Source organism: Protopterus annectens, chromosome 3.part0, assembly GCF_019279795.1.
Source record: "Protopterus annectens isolate FY-2018-M chromosome 3.part0, PAN1.0, whole genome shotgun sequence".
NCBI lineage: Eukaryota > Metazoa > Chordata > Ceratodontiformes > Protopteridae > Protopterus > Protopterus annectens.
Window position 1 is genome coordinate 207,344,066 of NC_056731.1, and position 18,631 is coordinate 207,362,696.

An 18,631-nucleotide genomic window follows, 5' to 3' on the forward strand; every position below is an offset into this window, starting at 1 on the left:
CTGATGTATGTTTTATCTGGCTGTTGTTGCTTTTGTATGTTTTAATGGTTTTACATTAAAATGCTTTGTATCTAAAAGAGGGACTCTGGACTTCTGTTGTTTCATTTATAAATACAGTTTTGCCAGAACAAATACTACTTAAATACAATATTCTCTTTGATTGGCTAGACATGCAGCCATATTAAAGCAAGTCTATGCCTTCATTTTATATTTCTTTATTTTACATGCAGTTTCAGAAAGTGCAGTTTCAATAGAAAGGAATGTTTCATTGAAGCATACAAATGAGCTCAGTGAAATAACTTTCAGGCCAAAGCACTGATAAAGATGAAGTGTGCTAACAGAGTGAGCAGAACATTTGGTACAAAAGCAGATTGTGTTTAGATTTTACAAGGCTTGGGAACCAAAGTTAAAGAGGCGTGTAGAACTTGTAGGAAACTTACATTGTTTAGTATTATGAGAGATATTTTTTAGACAGTAGTTAGCACAGTTTGGATACTCAGAAGATTGAATACAGAAGTTCATTTCAGATGTTCAGAGGACTGAATAAAGCAGTTCAGTTTAGATACTCATAAGACTTAATACAGATATTGGCAGTGACTGCATTCCCTGTTCGAATTAGCAATCGTACCTAACCCCCTGTCAAGAGCAAAAAGATGAAAATTTTCTTCAAAGCAAACTATAGGCTCCTAACTGATGGCATAAATAGTTTCAAACCCCCTGCTGCCACTGTCAACAATGACTCCTATACTGAGGTTTGCACAAATGCTCTGTATAAGCACCTATACAAATGCATAGACTCAAATGTACCTGAATAGATCAAAACAAGGTCCTCGCAAAAAACAAGCCACTCTGGTGGACATCAAGCATAAATAGGCTATACAACAAGAGGAAGAAACTAATGTCTAAGAACAAGAGGTAACTGTCTCTGCAGAGGGAGAACACCTGCCACAGCTTGAACAAGCAAAGTGGATATCTTGTAAATTCATCTAAAGCCAATTACAAAGCTAAACCAGTATCCCTATCTAAGGATAATCACAAAGCATTCTTTAGCTATGTCAGAAATCAAAAAGGGAAGGCCCAGCTTTGTGCCAAACTAGTAATGGACAGGTTTACTCATACTGACCCTGAGGACATTGCCAAACCGCTAGTAGAAAGATATGGCACAAACTTTACCCCGCTGCCTGCACCAGACATACGTTAAAGCCTACCTGCCACCATTTCTCTACCTAGTATCTCCAAAGAGCAGGTCATAACCACACTCTCCATGGCCAAAAACACAGCCTCTATGGGACCGGATAACATCCCAGACTGCATACTAAATGGTCTAAAACAGGACCTTGTAGGACCACTTGGCACTCTCTTCAACCACAATCTAAGTGCTGGCTTTGTCCCAGGAAAGTTGAAAAGAGCAAAAATAATTTCCTTACACAAAGGGGTGTCTGGCAACTGACCCTGGGAACTATAGACTCATAAGCCTAACCAACCTTATCATGAAAGTCATGAATAGAATCATCATGGACCTTGTCAACAAAGGGACAGGTGACCTTCAAACTCTTGACCTGACCCAATTTAGCTTTAAGGGTAGGTCATGTTTATTAAACCTGGTGGACATCTTTGAGAATATCACCAAGCCCTGGATGAAGGCAAAACAGTACATACAGCCTATCTTGACTTAGCCAAGGCTTTTGACACAATTCCCCATTCAGGCATCATTGAGAAACTCACCCAGCTGGGAATTAACCCATATGCCACTAGATGGGTAGCCAACTGGATTACTGACAGAATGCATACAGTCAAAGTTGGGAATTCCACCTCTACCAGCAGACCAGTTACCAGGGTTGTACCACAAGGATCTGTGCTAGGCTGTCTATGTTTGGAATCTATTTTTCAGAAGTCCAGATGAAAATAGATGGCCTGTGGCTATTCCACCTCTACCAGCAGACCAGTTACCAGGGTTGTACCACAAGGATCTGTGCTAGGCTGTCTATGTTTGGAATCTATTTTTCAGAAGTCCAGATGAAAATAGATGGCCTGTGGCTTACCAAGTTCGCCAATGACTGCAAACTGGGTGCAGTCACTGAGTCCCCTAACGATGTTGACATACTATAAAAAAAGCTTGCACAAATGATTGCTGCCAAAGCCATGAACTTAAACTAAGTGCAAAAGAATGTGTTATCTCTTTCGGCAAAGGGGAAGTCCCTGCAAATAACAATATTAACAGTATCCCCCTTAGCTCAAATCCTGTGATGAAAGATTTGGGAACACAGGTTAATAGCAACCTTAACTTTGATCACCATGTGTCCACAGTGGTAAGGAAGGCCTTCTATGTTGCACATCTCATAAGTAAAGGGGTCGCATCCAGAGCTAAAAATGTTATAACTCCTCTGTACTCATCCCTCATCAGACCATTAATAGAGTACAATGCTCCTTCTGTATGTACCTCTCCAGACACCTGCAGCAGCTGGAGAGACGTCAGAGGTTTCTCACCAAGAAAATTCAGGGCCTTCAACACATGACCTACATGGACAGACTGAAGGCCTTGTCACTGTACTCTGTATCTTATAGGATACTGAGATGCAACTTGTGCCTGGCCAATGGAGCAGTCTCATACCCTACCCTAATGGAAATGCTGCACTGCTGCAAGTCAAATGAGACAAGATTCACTCTCTCTAGTGATATTAACATAGCCTGCAATATTAACAGGACATGCTGGAGATACAGATCGGTCTCCCACAGATTGCCACTCCTCTGTAACAAACTTCCAATTCATGCAAAACAGAGCTCCTTAATGACCCTATTTAACTGTAACTTAGAAACTTACACTGGGGGTGTCACCTATGTCCCTCTTGGATAAGGCAGTTGGTGCTAATCATAGACTCATGATTCAAATTTAGACTATACAACTTGATCAATAAGGGAACAAGGGTATAACATGGCTACGCTTATAAAGGCCCTAGGGCCAATAGCCTAGTAACCTGCTATGAACCTATGAACCTAAGTCAGAAAAACTCCAGAAACTGTAGTAACAGTACAATTTGTCTTATTTCTGCTATCACAGAGTAAAGGAAATAACTTGTATAAGATGTGTTATCTTGTTGAATTACTACATCTATCTCCATAGTATGCTGTTCTAAACACCTTTATTAGACTAATGGTGTATACCAACTTTTATTCTGAAGGGTACATAAAGGCGAAGCTGAGCTATTTGGCACTTGCCCAGTACTATTAATGGCAATTAATAGATAAAGGCATTCATTCCAGTTCCTACATATAGCTAAACACAAAATTAGTGTACGGTGTGGGGCTGGTATAATGTTTAAAGTTTTTACCTAACAAACAAGTACAGAGTTTCACTATCACTAACGGACATTTGGCTAGTATTAAGGTGGTTCACAAGAGCAGCTAAGCAAGTACTTATTTATAGGGTTTGAGGTTGGTATAATGGTTAAGGTGTTTTCCCCACTGACACAAGGCTAGGCTGAAAATGGCCTGCAAGAACAGCTTGCCTAGTAGTTATCTATGAACCTATGAGTGATAGTTTCATCAGTAATGAATATAACTCCTCTCCAAACTGGTTAGCTCCTGGTTGAGTAGGTGGGTGTACAGTCCATTAATTAATACACTTCAGTGACACAGCTGTGGGTTATTGTGTTGGTTGTCACTGAATACATTATTCTGATAGTAAGTATGGTTATCTGAATCTGCAGACCATAATGTGCAGATGACCTAGAGGAATTCATACATTTCATACATGAAGCACAGGAGGGAAGAATATTATTAACTGGGGATTTAAATTTACCAGAAACAGACTGGAATAATATTGATTTAACAATGTTAGTAAAGAAATTATTCACAGAGTATATTCAGGAACAACAAATGCTTCAGATTGTAAAAAAAAAACTACCAGGGGACAGAATATACTAGATATTGTTTGTGTTCCCAAAGAAATTACTGTAAGTTTTACCACCATTGATGTGCAGTCATCATGGGGTTATAAAAGTTAATTTGTTGCTAGATAATTCTGCCAAACTGAAATCTAAGCCAATGCACAGAAGGTTAATCACATATTATAGGGAAGCAAAACAGTTACTATATAAAATTAACTGGAGTGAGGTGTTCAGTGGAAAAACTGCAGATGGAATGTGGAAAGTTTTGAAAGAGAAATTGTTTGAGTGCAAAAAGTCAAAAAAAATGTTTAACATCAGGATCTAGTCATGCTACATCAGGGGGTATATTTCCATAAGAACAAGATACCTGATTAAGGTGAGAGACAAAAATATGAGAAATGGAAGAGAGGTTGAACTGCAACTTTGAAAACTGAAATAAACGAGCTGGACAAACAGATTAAGCATAGTGTTAGACAAGATCAAGAAAAATTTGAAGAAAATGTATATACAGATATTGAGCATAATAGGAAACCTTTTAAGATACAAAAATTGATAAACTGTGTTCAGATTCTAAAATTTATTCTCAGACACAGATTATAGATATATTTACAAAATTTTATGCAAAACAGTTTGGCTCCACAAAAGGGGTGGTAAGTTGTCCTAATGACATTCAGGTAACCCCAGATACTGGAATCAAATTAGATTATATTGAAAAAGAACTGTGCAAACTGGATCCAAACAAAGTGCAGGGAGGAGACGGAATAAGTAACAATGACCTGAGAACACTTAAGCAAGAACTTACACTGCCATTACATTTATTATTCACTAGGTCAAATAAATATGGGGAGATTCCTCAAGATTGGAGACATGCACTTATTAAACCTGTCTGTAAGGGAAAGGGGAGTAGAACAACCCCAGAATCATATAGACCCTTAAGTCTACTTTCATGTTGTGGAAAAAAAAATGGAGAAGGTAATACTGGATAAGTTATTGTCAGAACTGGATAGGTTGGGACTTGAAACCATATATCAGCATGTATATGTTGAAAATAGATCTATTACTACCTTTAACATGATGTTCTATAACAATATAATAACAGATATGGATGAAAAATTGTAATGTGATGTGATTTATATAGATTTAACTTCAGCATTTCACAGGGTCATGCACAAAACACTGACCAATAAATTAGTACAACTAGGTATTGATGTGCTGTTGATAAGATGGATAGCTACATGGCTTACAAATAGAACATGGCAAGTATCACACACCAATTGGACAGGTGAAATTCTTGCTTACAGTCAAGGTGTTCCACAGGACTCTGTACTAGGCCCTTACTTGTTTAGATTGTATCTTTCTGACCCTACTTTTTCATCTGAGGTGTTCTACAGTCTATATGCTGACGATCTAAAATTGGGTAAACTGATTACAAGTGTTACAGATAAGGCATGTCTGCAAAATAATTTGACTAAATTGACCATTTGGGCACAGGAGAATAATATGTTGATAAATGCATCAAAAACTAAGCATATGAGATTTGGGAGACATAAACTGAAAGATGAATATTTAACACAGCACACAGTGATTGAAACTGTAGACTCATTTAAGGACCTGGGTATATGGGAAGATTCAGCTATGAGTTTTTCTAATCATATCAACCAATTGGCTAATGATAGTTATAGAACTATAGGTTGTACAAAAAGATTTATAAAGTCTAGGAAATCAAACATAATGAAGTCATTGTTTGTTAGTTACATTAGACCCAAACTTGAGTATGGAATAACAATATGGAAATCCTATAGGAAAACAAGCCTGAATAAACTGGAAAGAGTACAGCGGAAATATACAAATGGCATCCATGGATGTAAAAATCTAAGTTATTTTGAAAGAATAAAATATCTGAACTTGTACAGTGTCTCTTACAAATATTTAAGAGGAGATCTTATTCAGGTATATAGGGCATTTAGGGACAACTATCGCTGGGAATGTTTGGAGTTATCAAAAAGTACAGGGGAATTGCCAGATAACCTATGTAGAAGATTCTATAGGAATGAGAAGTGTACTAATTGGTTCTCTGACAGAGTAGCTGATGCTTGGAACAGACTACAAATTACATTAAAGCAAGTACTAGTTTAGATATTTTTAAGAACAACCTGGACATTTATTATGGGAATAAGTGTTTTGGCATACTGGCAAGCTAGAAGGGCTTTAATGCCCACGCTTGAAAGATCTGTATGTATGTATGTATAATGTTGAGGATAGATGATGTGGGGTCATTGGTAAAGTCCCCCTCATCATCATCATCATCATCATCAATCATCATCATCATATGTCTTAGTGGATATGGATTGTCAGGTGTTAAGAAATGTGATTTTTTTTTTGGGGGGGGTTGAGATTGTTAGTGTGTTTTATCAAACCTAATGTCAGACATATGGCTTGACAGGCTGACATACAGCCATCACGGCACAAGTGATTTCAAAGAAATAATACATAACTGCACACAATGTATACTTAAACTAATCTATAACATATAGTACACATTAAAGTTGCTTTCTATGTTTTCCACTTTTGATAAATAATTCAGAAGTTTGCTAAACTAAAATGTAAGGTCCAGGGGTCAGATATGATTTTATTTGCACTGCAGGAGGGTTGTATAAAATCTCATGGATGGTGAAGTCATAAGTGAATTACAGACATACATTATCTGTACAGATACAATTATATCATTTTGAGATATAAACTATAGGGAGAAGCCAATCAGAACATGTTACTAGATGCTCCAGGAGGGATATTATTTGTTATGTGCACTAGAATGTCCAGTACTACAGTGGGGCATGAGACTGAAGGCTATGTCAAAGTAGTAATTAAAACATGACTGAAATATCTGCTATGAAAACACTGAGCTCACATAACTGTTAGTACCTTTTAAATGGTAAACTTACTTAATCTTCCAGTCTGCTGATTGACAGACAAGCAGATGGGGAATGTCAATGATCACTTGACTTTTAAACAGAAAAAATATTAAAATCAAAACTTATTGCAATTATAAAAGCAGAATAACATCTTGAAAAGGCAAAGCATTGAGGTCTATTTATCATGTCATCCCAGGCTGACAGAAACTGGATCCCTTTAGAATGACACCAGAAACTAAGCTGATTATTGAAGTCAATGATTTTATGTTTATATTATAATATCATCCTAATATGAGTAAGTAAGTAATATACTGCTCAAGGCTAGGGTCATACCTGCCTGTGACACATAATTAGGGATCTCAAGCATGTTTCTCTTCATGTAGTCCAGGGAGGCACATCTCAAGTCATTCACACCAATGTGTACTATGACTGAATCATATCAATACTTGTTATTGAGACACATGAGTGCCTTTGTGATCTGATGAATCCTGGCTCTGGAAAGACAGTTGATGTGACTTTCTCCTTGTAAGGCCTGTTGAAGTAGATATCTGTGTGTCTCACTATAGAGTCTCCTATCAGAAAAGATATAGGTAATCTGGAAAAACACTTGACCCTACTCAGTTTGGATTTGTCAAAGGGAAATCCTACCTATTAAACCTGGTGGACTTCTTTGAGACAGCCACCAGAGCCCTGGACGAGGGAAAAAATGTGCATACAGCCTACCTGGACTTGGCCAAGGCTTTTGACACTATTCTCCACTCAGGCATTATTGACAAACTCATCCAGCTAGGTATCAGCCCTTATATCATTAGGTGGGTCACCTACTGGCTCACAAATAGAACCCATGCAGTCAAAATAGGGGAATCCACCTCCAACAGCAGACCTGTAACCAGTGGTGTCCACAGGGATCAGTCCTGGGACCAATACTGTTCAGAATCTATTTTTCTAAAGTACAATCAAAACTAAAGGTCTGTGTCTGACATAGTTTGCTGACAATTGCAAACTGGGAGTGGTCATAGAATCCCTAAATGATGTCAACATCCTCCAACAGGGTCTTATGCAAACAAATGATGGTACTTTTCCGTTAATGGGGCAGCAGGCAAAATATGCGGTTGATGTCAAGTCATTGTTTTCTAAAGTTAGAAAAAACTAAGTAATTATTGCTTTTTCACAGTTAGACAGTCCCTCAAATAACAAGTTTTGCAGTTTGTATTAGTATGCATTTTGTAAAGGTTATGAAGACCGAAGCTCAAATGTCTGTCATCATTTACTTATTTAAATTGTCAAGGATTTACCCGAAAACCACAGTTTTTATGATGAATACACCAAAAACACGAGGACTGAAGAGTGAAGCTCAAGTGTCTGTCATCATTTAGTTATTTAAGTCCTGAAAAATTTACCCGGAAACCATAAATTTTATGATGAACACACCAAAAACACGAGGCAAAAACCTGGACGGTTGAGAGGTATGGCTTCAACTAGGAAATTTGTAGGATGGATAAACATGATATTTTAGTTATTAAAAAGTAATTGCAGTGAGTTAATAACATTCAGCTCTATTTAGCATGGATATCAATTACCCCTTCATTGAGGAACATAAAGTTTAACGGTCCTCGTTCTGAGGTAGGTTTGAGAGGTAAGGTCACCAGGCTGTATTGCTAAGGGGCAGTGAGTAGACGTACGCAATGGGCTTAACTTCTTCATTGTCCCTTGACTTCTGCGTAGTATTTTTCACCCACCTGTCATAATGTTTTTCTTCTCTAATAAATCACTGAGGATTTACACACCACAGCTGTTAACTAATCAGGTACAAATCCAGCAATAATCAGGAACACTATTAAAATATTAATTACTTTTCTGTCTATATTATGCAGCATGACTGCTGCCCTGTTAATGGAAAAGTACCCAAATGATTGGTGCCCTTGTCACAGCCTTAAATTCAATGCAGAAAAATGTACTATCATCCCTTTCAGTAAGAGCAATGTTCCTGCTAACTACCACATCAATAGAAATACCCTAAGCATGCACTCAGTGGTGAGAAACCTGAGCACACAGGTTGACAGCAACCTTACATTTGATCACCATGTCTCCACAGTGGTAAGAAGGGCATTCTATATTGCGCATCTTATAAGTAAAGGCATTGGCTCTGAAAGAAAACAAAACAAGTTATAGCCTCCCTGTACTCTTCCCCTCATCAGGCCAATAACTGAGTACAACACCACTTTTGGTATATACTTTTCCAGGCAACTGCAGCAGTTGGAGAGACCACAGAGGTTCCTCACAAGGAAAATTCAAGGTATTCAGCATATGTCCTTTATGGATCAGCTGAAATCACTGTCCCTTTACTCTAGTTCATACAGACTACTCAGAGCTGATCTCTGCTTTATTAGAAATGCTACATATCCATAAGTCCAATGACTCATGGGTTACATGCTCTAAAGACCTTAACCTGGCATGTGGCATTAATAGTACCTGCTGGAGGGACAGGTTTATCTCTGAGAGGTTACCGAACCTGTGGAACAGATTCCCAACTCATGTCAAGCAGAACACCTTTTTGGCCCTCTTAAAGCACAGCCTGGATGAACAGATGGGTAACCATAAATTCCCCTGGGGGTTCCACCTGTGTCTGTCTTGCACAGGAGTAATAGGTGCCGATCGTGGAAACAAGGGCAGAACTTGGCTAGGCTTGTAAGGGCCCTAAGGCCATTAGCCTAGTAACCTCCTATGATCCTCTGGTCCTATAGAAATAGTGCAATACTATTCCCATACATTTGTCAGTCATATTAATGATTGAGCCCTTTAGAAAGTACACTTCTTTCATTGTCAGGCAATTCCTTTTTGGAGTAGTTCAAAATTAGTGGATGTTAGTACTGTGGCTGGTTCATCCAAATTATCCTGGGACCTGAGCTGTAGTTGGGATTGCCCAGGTACCTCATTTCCCTCACCCAAGTCCAGTGTTTGGTCTTCCTGTTGTTTTGCATGTGCCTGAAAGGATTTTGATAGTGCTGAAATTCCTCTTGTGTCCTCTGGAACCTTGGTGGATTGCAGTAGCAATCCTTGTTGTGGCTCTGGAAATAGAGACTGGCCCTGGGGCTCTGACATTGGTATTAGTAATGGTACTGGTGTTGGTTCTGATACTGGTATGGCGGTTGGTGTAAGTTATGATGAAAAAATTCTTCCTGATGACATGGGTCTTGGTAGTGGTGCAGCTGCTGTTCATGTTAGCTGAATTGTCACTGGTCTTGGTTGTCCTGTTGGTTCTGATGTTCTTCCATTAGCTAACTATGGTGATTCTGGTCCATTCTGTGGCCGTGGTATCTATTCTGATCCAAATCTACCTGTTCCACATTGGGTCTCTGAGGTGTGCTGGTGGCCAGGGGCGATTGTGATGGTGGGGGGGGGGGCTTGTGGACCAGAGTTTTTCTCTCCATCATCATTTCCCCGTACTATAGTGGCTTTCCCAGACAGTATTCATATCATGGAAAACAGCAGGTTGAGAGACTTGTTATCAGCACCATCCTGGGATGAAACTGAAACAAATCAGATTCAGGCTGATGCTAGCAGGGGCAAAGGAAGCATTGAATGAGGTAATGAAAATTCAGAGACTTTCTCAAAACTAGAGAAGCAGCTAAAATGCATGAAAGAGATTTATTGGGAGCATATTTACTTGCAACAAAGCTTGGATAATAAAAGGTTGCCTCGGGGTTTGAGACTTATTAAAAACCTTTGTGGAAAAATATCCAAGTTTCGCTATTGAAGATATTCTATAGAATGACATCTTAGAAGACGTCAGCTACAAACTAATTCATCTACTTCTGAAAATCAACTTCACTGCACAGGAAGCAACTAAAACTTTAGTCACAGAACTGGAAGCAACTCTTGAGAATAAGAACCATGATGACCATGAAGCAAAATTCAGAGTTCCAAAAGAGGGTGTGAAAGGATATGGGCGATCTATAAATTAATGTGAGATCACTAAGATGAAGAGAGCTCAGCAGGAAAAGGTGGAACCCAAAGGCTTAACAATGCAAAAATAGAAACAGGAGAACCAACAACAGGTAGGGTTCTGTCTATTATTGGAATTACAACAGGGATAATAGAATGAATTACCACCATGGCAGCAGACATCAACAGGATTTTCTTAATGGAGATTACCGCATAGAACAGCACAGGAGCATGTCACAAGAACAACAGGAAGCCACCCCCACCATCAAAATCACCCCTGGCCACCAGCACACCTCAGAGACCCAATGTGGAACAGGTGGATTTGGATTAGAACAGATACCAGAGCCGCAGAATGGAACAGCATCACCAGAGGTATCTAATGGAAGATCAGCAGAACCAACAGGACAACCAAGACCACTGACAATTCAGCTAACATGAACAGCAGCACCACTACCAAGATGCATGTCATCAGAGAGCATTTTTTTCAGCAGAAGAGACACCAACCACCATACCAGTACCAGAATCAACACTAGTACCAGCAGCAAGACTAATACCAGAGCATCAGGGCTGGTCCCTCTTACCAGAACCCACAATGAGGATTGATATTACAATCCACTGAGGATCCAGTGGGAACAAGAGGAACTGCAGCACTCTCAAACTCCATCCAGGAACCCCCAAGGCAACAGGAGGACTAAGCAGTGGACTTGAGTGAGAGAAATGAGGTACCTGGGTAATCCCAACTACAGTCCAGGTCCCAGGATCAGATGGATGAACCAGCCACAGTACTAACTTATCTACTAATTTTGAATTACTCCAAAAAAGAATTGCCTGACAATGAAATAAGTGTATTTTCTAAAAGCCTTACCTTGCTACCCAATTGCATAAGTGATGCAGCCCAGGTACTTATAGACTTCAAGAGTTACGTGAAAAATTCAATTTAAAAGTAGAATTTCATGGCAATTCTAAGAATTGTGAAAATAAATCCATTGGTGAGATGATAAAGAGATCTGACAGCTATTTCCCCCCCTTGCACCAAACACAAGCTACATTTGAAGTAAAATGTGAATCAGGCATTAAAACATTGCTACAGAAACCACCAAAGAATAAGTACTTTAGCTTCACACATGAAAAGAGAAAAACATCAATTCAACTGGAACTTGGGTCTAGGTGCATAATGAAGGCTGACAAGGGAGGGGGAATATTAGTGACTGATACAATAAACTGCAGTTTGAGAATGGAAGACATGCTGAATGACATGAATTTTACAATAAACTGCAGTTTGAGAATGGAAGACATGCTGAATGACATGATTTTTTATGAGAATTATACTTTTACTGGAATACCAACCTTACAGCATTATATGAAGAGGGTCTGATTGCAGAACATCTGTTCAATTATTTATGGACCCCATGCTCCCATTTGCCTAAGTTTTTGGGAATACCAAAACCCCATAAAAATAAAGATAACCCACCATACAGGCTAGTGGTGACAAGTAGTGGGATCCCTTTTTGAAGCAACGGCCATATACCTAGATTATTTATTGAAACTACTAGCTGAGAAGAATAGATAATAAACAAAATATTCTATGGAATTTTCAAGAAAAATAACATAGTTGAAGGTCTTAGCATCTTGCTAATAGTTGATTTAGTCACTATATACTGTGCTTCCTCAAAATTACTGCATATAAACAGCTCTGAATTCTTTTAAAAGACACCATAACGGTATACAAGCACAACTAGAAGAGCTAAGTAAGCTCATTAATTTGGTACTGGATTTTAATTTATTTACTTTAAATGGAAAACATTACAAGCAAAACACTGGAATAGTTATGGGGGCAGTGATGGCTTACAGCTTAGTTAACACAGTTCTGGAAAGTGGGAGGGGGATTATGTGTTCACCAACAGACATTTTTACAGAGTTTATTGAAATTTTATACAGTGCATCTCACGTTATCTTTGTTTTATCAATGATATTTTTATTGTATAGAAAGGTGGCACCACAGCTAGAAGAGTTTATCGGGTACCTCAATCTAACTACTACCTTCCTGTGTTTCACCTCATCCCACAGCTCCAGTTCAACCATGTTCTTGGACATGTTAATTTTCCGCGACATTAACAATAGAAGAATTTTCACTGATCTTTACCAAAAACCAATGAGAGTGAACCTCTTACTCCATAGCAAAAGTCTGCATCCCACTAAGACAAAATATAACATGGTTAAGTCCCAGAGATATAGGTTAGCTAGAATAACCACAAAGATGGAACCCTTTTTGAGAAACCTTAACGATTTGGAAAATTATTTTTTAGCAAGGGGGTACGAGAACCAAATGTTAAGAAACATTTTTGAACCAATCATCAAGCTTAAAAATATCAACGCACGCACACTAATCTGACCCATTGGAAGAATTTTTAAGAAAATAAATCAAAAGACAAGACAGCTGGATACTGACATATCTTAGAAAGTCTTTCGGCTTTTCCCGGATAGGGGTCGTCACAGTAGAACTCCAGTCTGCTAATGATTGGCAGTGAATTTTTATGGTGCCGAGTTGCCAGCCTGATGCCCAACCTTCAAAGAAGGCATGCCCATTCAAGCACGCACCTACCTGCATGTCTTTAACGTCACTCGACTACGGGGAGGACATGCAGGCTCCACACAGAAGCACTCTAGCCGAGAATCGAACGGGAGAACCTAGCTGGATACTGACGTATACAATGGATATTTATTGTATCAAGAATATTATCAATGAGAACTGGGCCATAATAACAGAATTTGTAGGTATTTTGGGTGAAGACCCGACTTTTGTATATAAGAAGGAAAGAAATATTATGAGTTTTGTAGAAGGAAAACCTAAACCACAGGAAAGGAACATGAAAAAATGAGAAACAAACTGTTCATTTGTGACTACATTCAAGAAGGAGACTCTTTTTACTGCCCATATTTAAAGAAACTTATTAAGACTAATGCAGTTGGAGACTGCAATGCTGCACAAATTGTCTACAGGGCTAGTTGCAATAGACATGATGCATTTTATGTGGGAAAGACTAAAAGTACATAGCTACCCTAATAAGCCACTCCTATGCTTTTAAACATGGCTTTAAACAGGTATATAAATGAAATGGTGAATTTATACACTTTTATTCTGTTTTTTCAACTACTGTTTGGATCTCGTTTGTGTGTTTTTTTAATAAAGGAGATTCGACTTGAGCCAGCTTGTTCTTTCTTAATTTCATTAGTGGATTTATACTCTGGAAAGTTTTAAAGAAAGTGTTTCTACTACCTGTTATTATTTTGGATTTTTATTAGGTGCCTGAATTCTAGGATATCTTACATCTTCCACACAGATAAGTTTCCTCATTACATGTTTTTGGACACAGTATATTGACATACTGGGTTTGTGAGACTTCAAGTGACACCATGGAGACTATTTGTTTTGCTTGGGCATTAAATGGTGGAGAAGACAAACAAGATAATTAGATACATGGCAAGTCACAGTACTGGATTTTTTTCAGGAATCATGGTTTGGCAAATAAGTAACAATTATGATAATTTACTATTGCATACCTTTGCCATATCCATATAAGATGGAAAGGTGTTTTTGTGTCACAAAATAAACAAATCTCACTGCGATGATATAAGAAACATCACCCTTTATTTCCCTATGATGAACAGGAAATATGCATTCTAAATTAATAATTGCAATTGCCATACTTTAATTCTTCCTGAAATATTATTGCTGTTGCCTATGGATGTAACACTTCACATGGAGTGCCACAAATATCTTGGACTCCTCAACATCCCCACCTTTCTGCTCTAAAAGCACCATTCTCTCCCTCACCAGCCATGTATGCAAAAGTTAAGCTAACAGAATATATCTGAATTGGAGCCCACTTCAGATCTCATGGGTAACTGGTTGTGCACGAAGACACACAGCCTTGCTAACTGCATTTCTACAATTGAAATCAGATGCACTCCTTAGCAGACACATTGGCATTACTTACAGCACACAACAGTAAAAGTGTGAAACTTGGCATTAAGCTTTGCCATGTGTGATGCTTGACCTACTGACACGGGTTCCATTGTTCAACAATAGAATGCTTAATGGCTTGTCTTTTACTCATTGAAGTTTGGAAGGAGAAAGAGGATAAATTGTGACGTATTGTTATAATGGGGCTTACACAATGTTAAACTATTTTTCTACCAGCTGGGAATTGAACCCCTGGGATAAAGCATGCAAAAATTGAAAGTAAGCTTATTAAATGACTTTGTTAGAAAACTACCTTTCAATGTGAAAATTAGAATTATACTAATTTTTGAATGAATGGAGATATATTTCTGAGAGACCACTATGTGTGTGATTTTAATTAGTCCTGTGAATGAATTTCTATAAAACAGTCATTATTTCTGTTTGTAAATATTATTTCAGATGTATGCATTTGAATGAGCTGAGTACTATTGGTTGGCGTATGTTACATACAGAATTCACAAGACATCACTGTCCTAAAACATAGTTTGGATATGTAATGAGTTGTGATAATTAAACAAAATTGTAGTGCCTATTATACATACATTAGGAAATTTTATACTAAATCATTGTCATTATCATTGTCAGGTTAAAGAAATTTGACACAGATTAGCTTAAGGTTATATGTGAACCATTCATAATATATGCTAAATAGAAAAGGTTTATTTATGCAAGCATTACTGATACATTCTTGCAAGAAACATGTTTAATAGTATTATTTTTCTTTACTGTTACAGTCCTAATAAAGAAGTTTTTATAACTGGGATTCTTACACAAAAGCAGCTTTTAGCTGGATTCAGACCCTTGATCAGCTGTGTTCTTACATGTTGTTATACTGAGATAGTTATGTGAGAGGTGGAATTTCTCCCCTCAGTACTACTCATCATGCCGAGAAAAGTGCACCATTACCAGGCAAGTTTGTGCTACACAAGACAGCCTAAACTAAATGTTTCACTTTTTTCTTTAAGTAGAGAATTGTGTTTGTACCCTGCCTTGCAGAGAGCCAATTCAAATTAAAATAAAAAAATATATATTAAATACTGTGAATAATTGCAATGTGATCTCTAAGCAGGATTCAAACAGTGCTTATATGCCTTACATCTCTCAAACTGTCTTCAGTTACACCTTGTACCACAGAACTGGTCATCTGTCAGGTGCTTTCTCTGCAGTAACTTCTGTTGATGTCGTGTTGGACTGTACAACAATGCCAGGCATATTTGCTCTACATAAGGCAGCCTAAACTACATTTTTCACTTTTTCCATTAGGCAGTGAACCATTTTACATTTTATACTTTACTGATTGGAAAGCAAATGCAAGACTTTAGTAAATAAATATATGATAGAGATAAAAGCTGAAAAGTAAATTAAATGGAATGAATGGATATATGTAGCAAAAATCAGAGCAAGAAGATCATTCAAGTGACACATTCATCCTTCTCACTTGTCATTGAAACATTAGAAACATACTTTGTGGAACAAATTATTAGACTTGTAGTTAATGAAAAATAATGTGAAAGTGGACAGAAAAGCTCACATGTTGTTAGCAATAGTGACAAGAGTTGCTTTTTAAACAATAGCACAATGGTATCACAAATGTGATTAAATATGTATTCAGACCACCCTCTGTAAAGTTGTCACTTAAGTGGATTTATACCATGCATCAGCTGTCCTTTTTCTTTTAGTTGACAGTGCTTATGTCACAGAGAAAGTTACTTGACAAGTATATTTTCTTCAATGAGTATTATCTAAAGTGCTAACAGTTGTGCAATGCCATTGGGCTGGGTTGCACTACATAAGGCAACCTAAACTAAATTTTCCCTTCTTTCCTTAAGCCATGAAAGTTCATTTCCGGCTGCCATGTGGTGGGTAAATGCAGAAGGTAATATTTATCTGAAGCATTCAAACAACTTTGTCGGAGTAACAACTTGAAGACACATGAAATTAATTACAATGCATATCTAGCAATGAGCACAGCTACTACAGCATCATGCTGATACATTCAGCCTTCTCAGATCTCATTGCCACATCAGTACTATCATATGTGTTACAATATTGGGACTTTAGATAATTCCTTGATGACAGAAAAAGGCATAGGCAACAGTAGAAATGCTTTTAATGTTCAGACAGCATACACATTTAATATTGACATTATTTCAAATGGCTTAGCTGTCTGTCAGTTTTAGTCAATACTGACCTTACTTGAGTTTCCCACATCAGCAAATTCATACAACAAAATAACTGTAAAGATTTAGTTAGAATTTTCTCAGTAAAATGATCAGTAAGTAGATTTTGATCCCTGCATTACCTGTATTGTGTTCTTAAGCTGGATACCTTAAAACACTATGCCACAGATAGGATTTACTTTAGATTTAGACTTTAATTTTTTTCTGTCAGTACTGTCCAGACTGCTAAGAAGGGCACAGCAATGCCAGTCTTCATTGCACTATTAATGGCAGTTCAAATAAAATTTGTCAGTTTTCACCTTAGGCAGTGAAAAGCATTTCAGTGCTATTGATTTCTGCCAGTCAATGGAGTGCAATGCCAAATGGCATGCAAATGATACAAGGGAAATAAATAAATAAATAAGGTAGATCACATACATTAAATATACATTTTGCATGTTTATGCAACTTTGTTATCTTGCAAGAGTAGCATGTATGGATTTGAACACTCAAACAGAGTAGTGAGAGCAATCATTTAAGAGTATTTCCCATAGTTTCCACAAATAAAGACATATATTAGCAGGGAGATAACTAGTTTAGCTGCAATGATAATGTGACATTGTATCAAGTTACACTGAAAGTGCAACAGCAAGTTCTGAAAGTTATCCTTTCTCATTTGACACTAAATGTCTGGATGATTAGGATATTTCAAACAGGATACCCATGTACTCACACAATATCAAAGACATAAAACACTGTGGGTGTATCCCTTTCTTTATTTCTGTATGATGCCTATTTCCTTTATCTGTGCTTTCTTAATAGCAAATCTAACTCTGTTTTATGGCATATGTTCTCTTTATCAGTGCTCAAAGCCCTCCCTTGAATCTGAACATTTCCTACTAAGGGGCAGTAACTGTGGTTATTAAAGCCAGCATTTGATTGTTAGGAATATTACTCTGCTAAATCACTCAGTATACTTTCAGACTTTTTGGTAAGTCTCTTTTCCCTTACACACCATCTGTAGGCTACATAAAAGAAGGGAGACTGTGAAAGTTGATAGTTCCTGCAGTCAGAGTAATTATAGGCACCTGCAAGCCATTCACAGGGAACACATCATTGCTAGTCCTTACATTATTAGGGTATGTGCATGTAAATGTGTAGGTCCTTACATCATGTTTATATTCCCTACACTTGGTACAGATTGTGGTATTTAGGAGTGCTAATGATTTAACACCTCATTTGCATACTTGTACTGCTCACAGGGCTGACTCTGCACTACATAAAGGTAATCATATAGCTAATGCCCTCATATCATACTGGGGAGACTGTTTTGATCCAGAGAGCTTGATATTGCTAAAAACACAACTTTTAGAGAATTGTCTGTTTTCTACACTGCTGTATCACCAAGGTATGTTGCTATTTCTTACATAATGCTTTTAGTTTAACATTAAAAGGTGAATTGCAGTGACCACTAAATATTGTTTTTATCTTAATTTTTGCTTTCTTAGAATGCTACAGAATGCTAAATTACCTATTTTTAGTTAGTTTTTAATTTGATGTTTGCACAGTTATTGCAGGTAAGTGCATTTGAGCATAGTCATAAATTGTGCAGGTAGTGTTACAAAAGAGTTTTAAAGATATGCATGTTGTTTTGTTGTCTAATACTGGTACAAATGGAATTCTACACCATTAAGACATATGGTG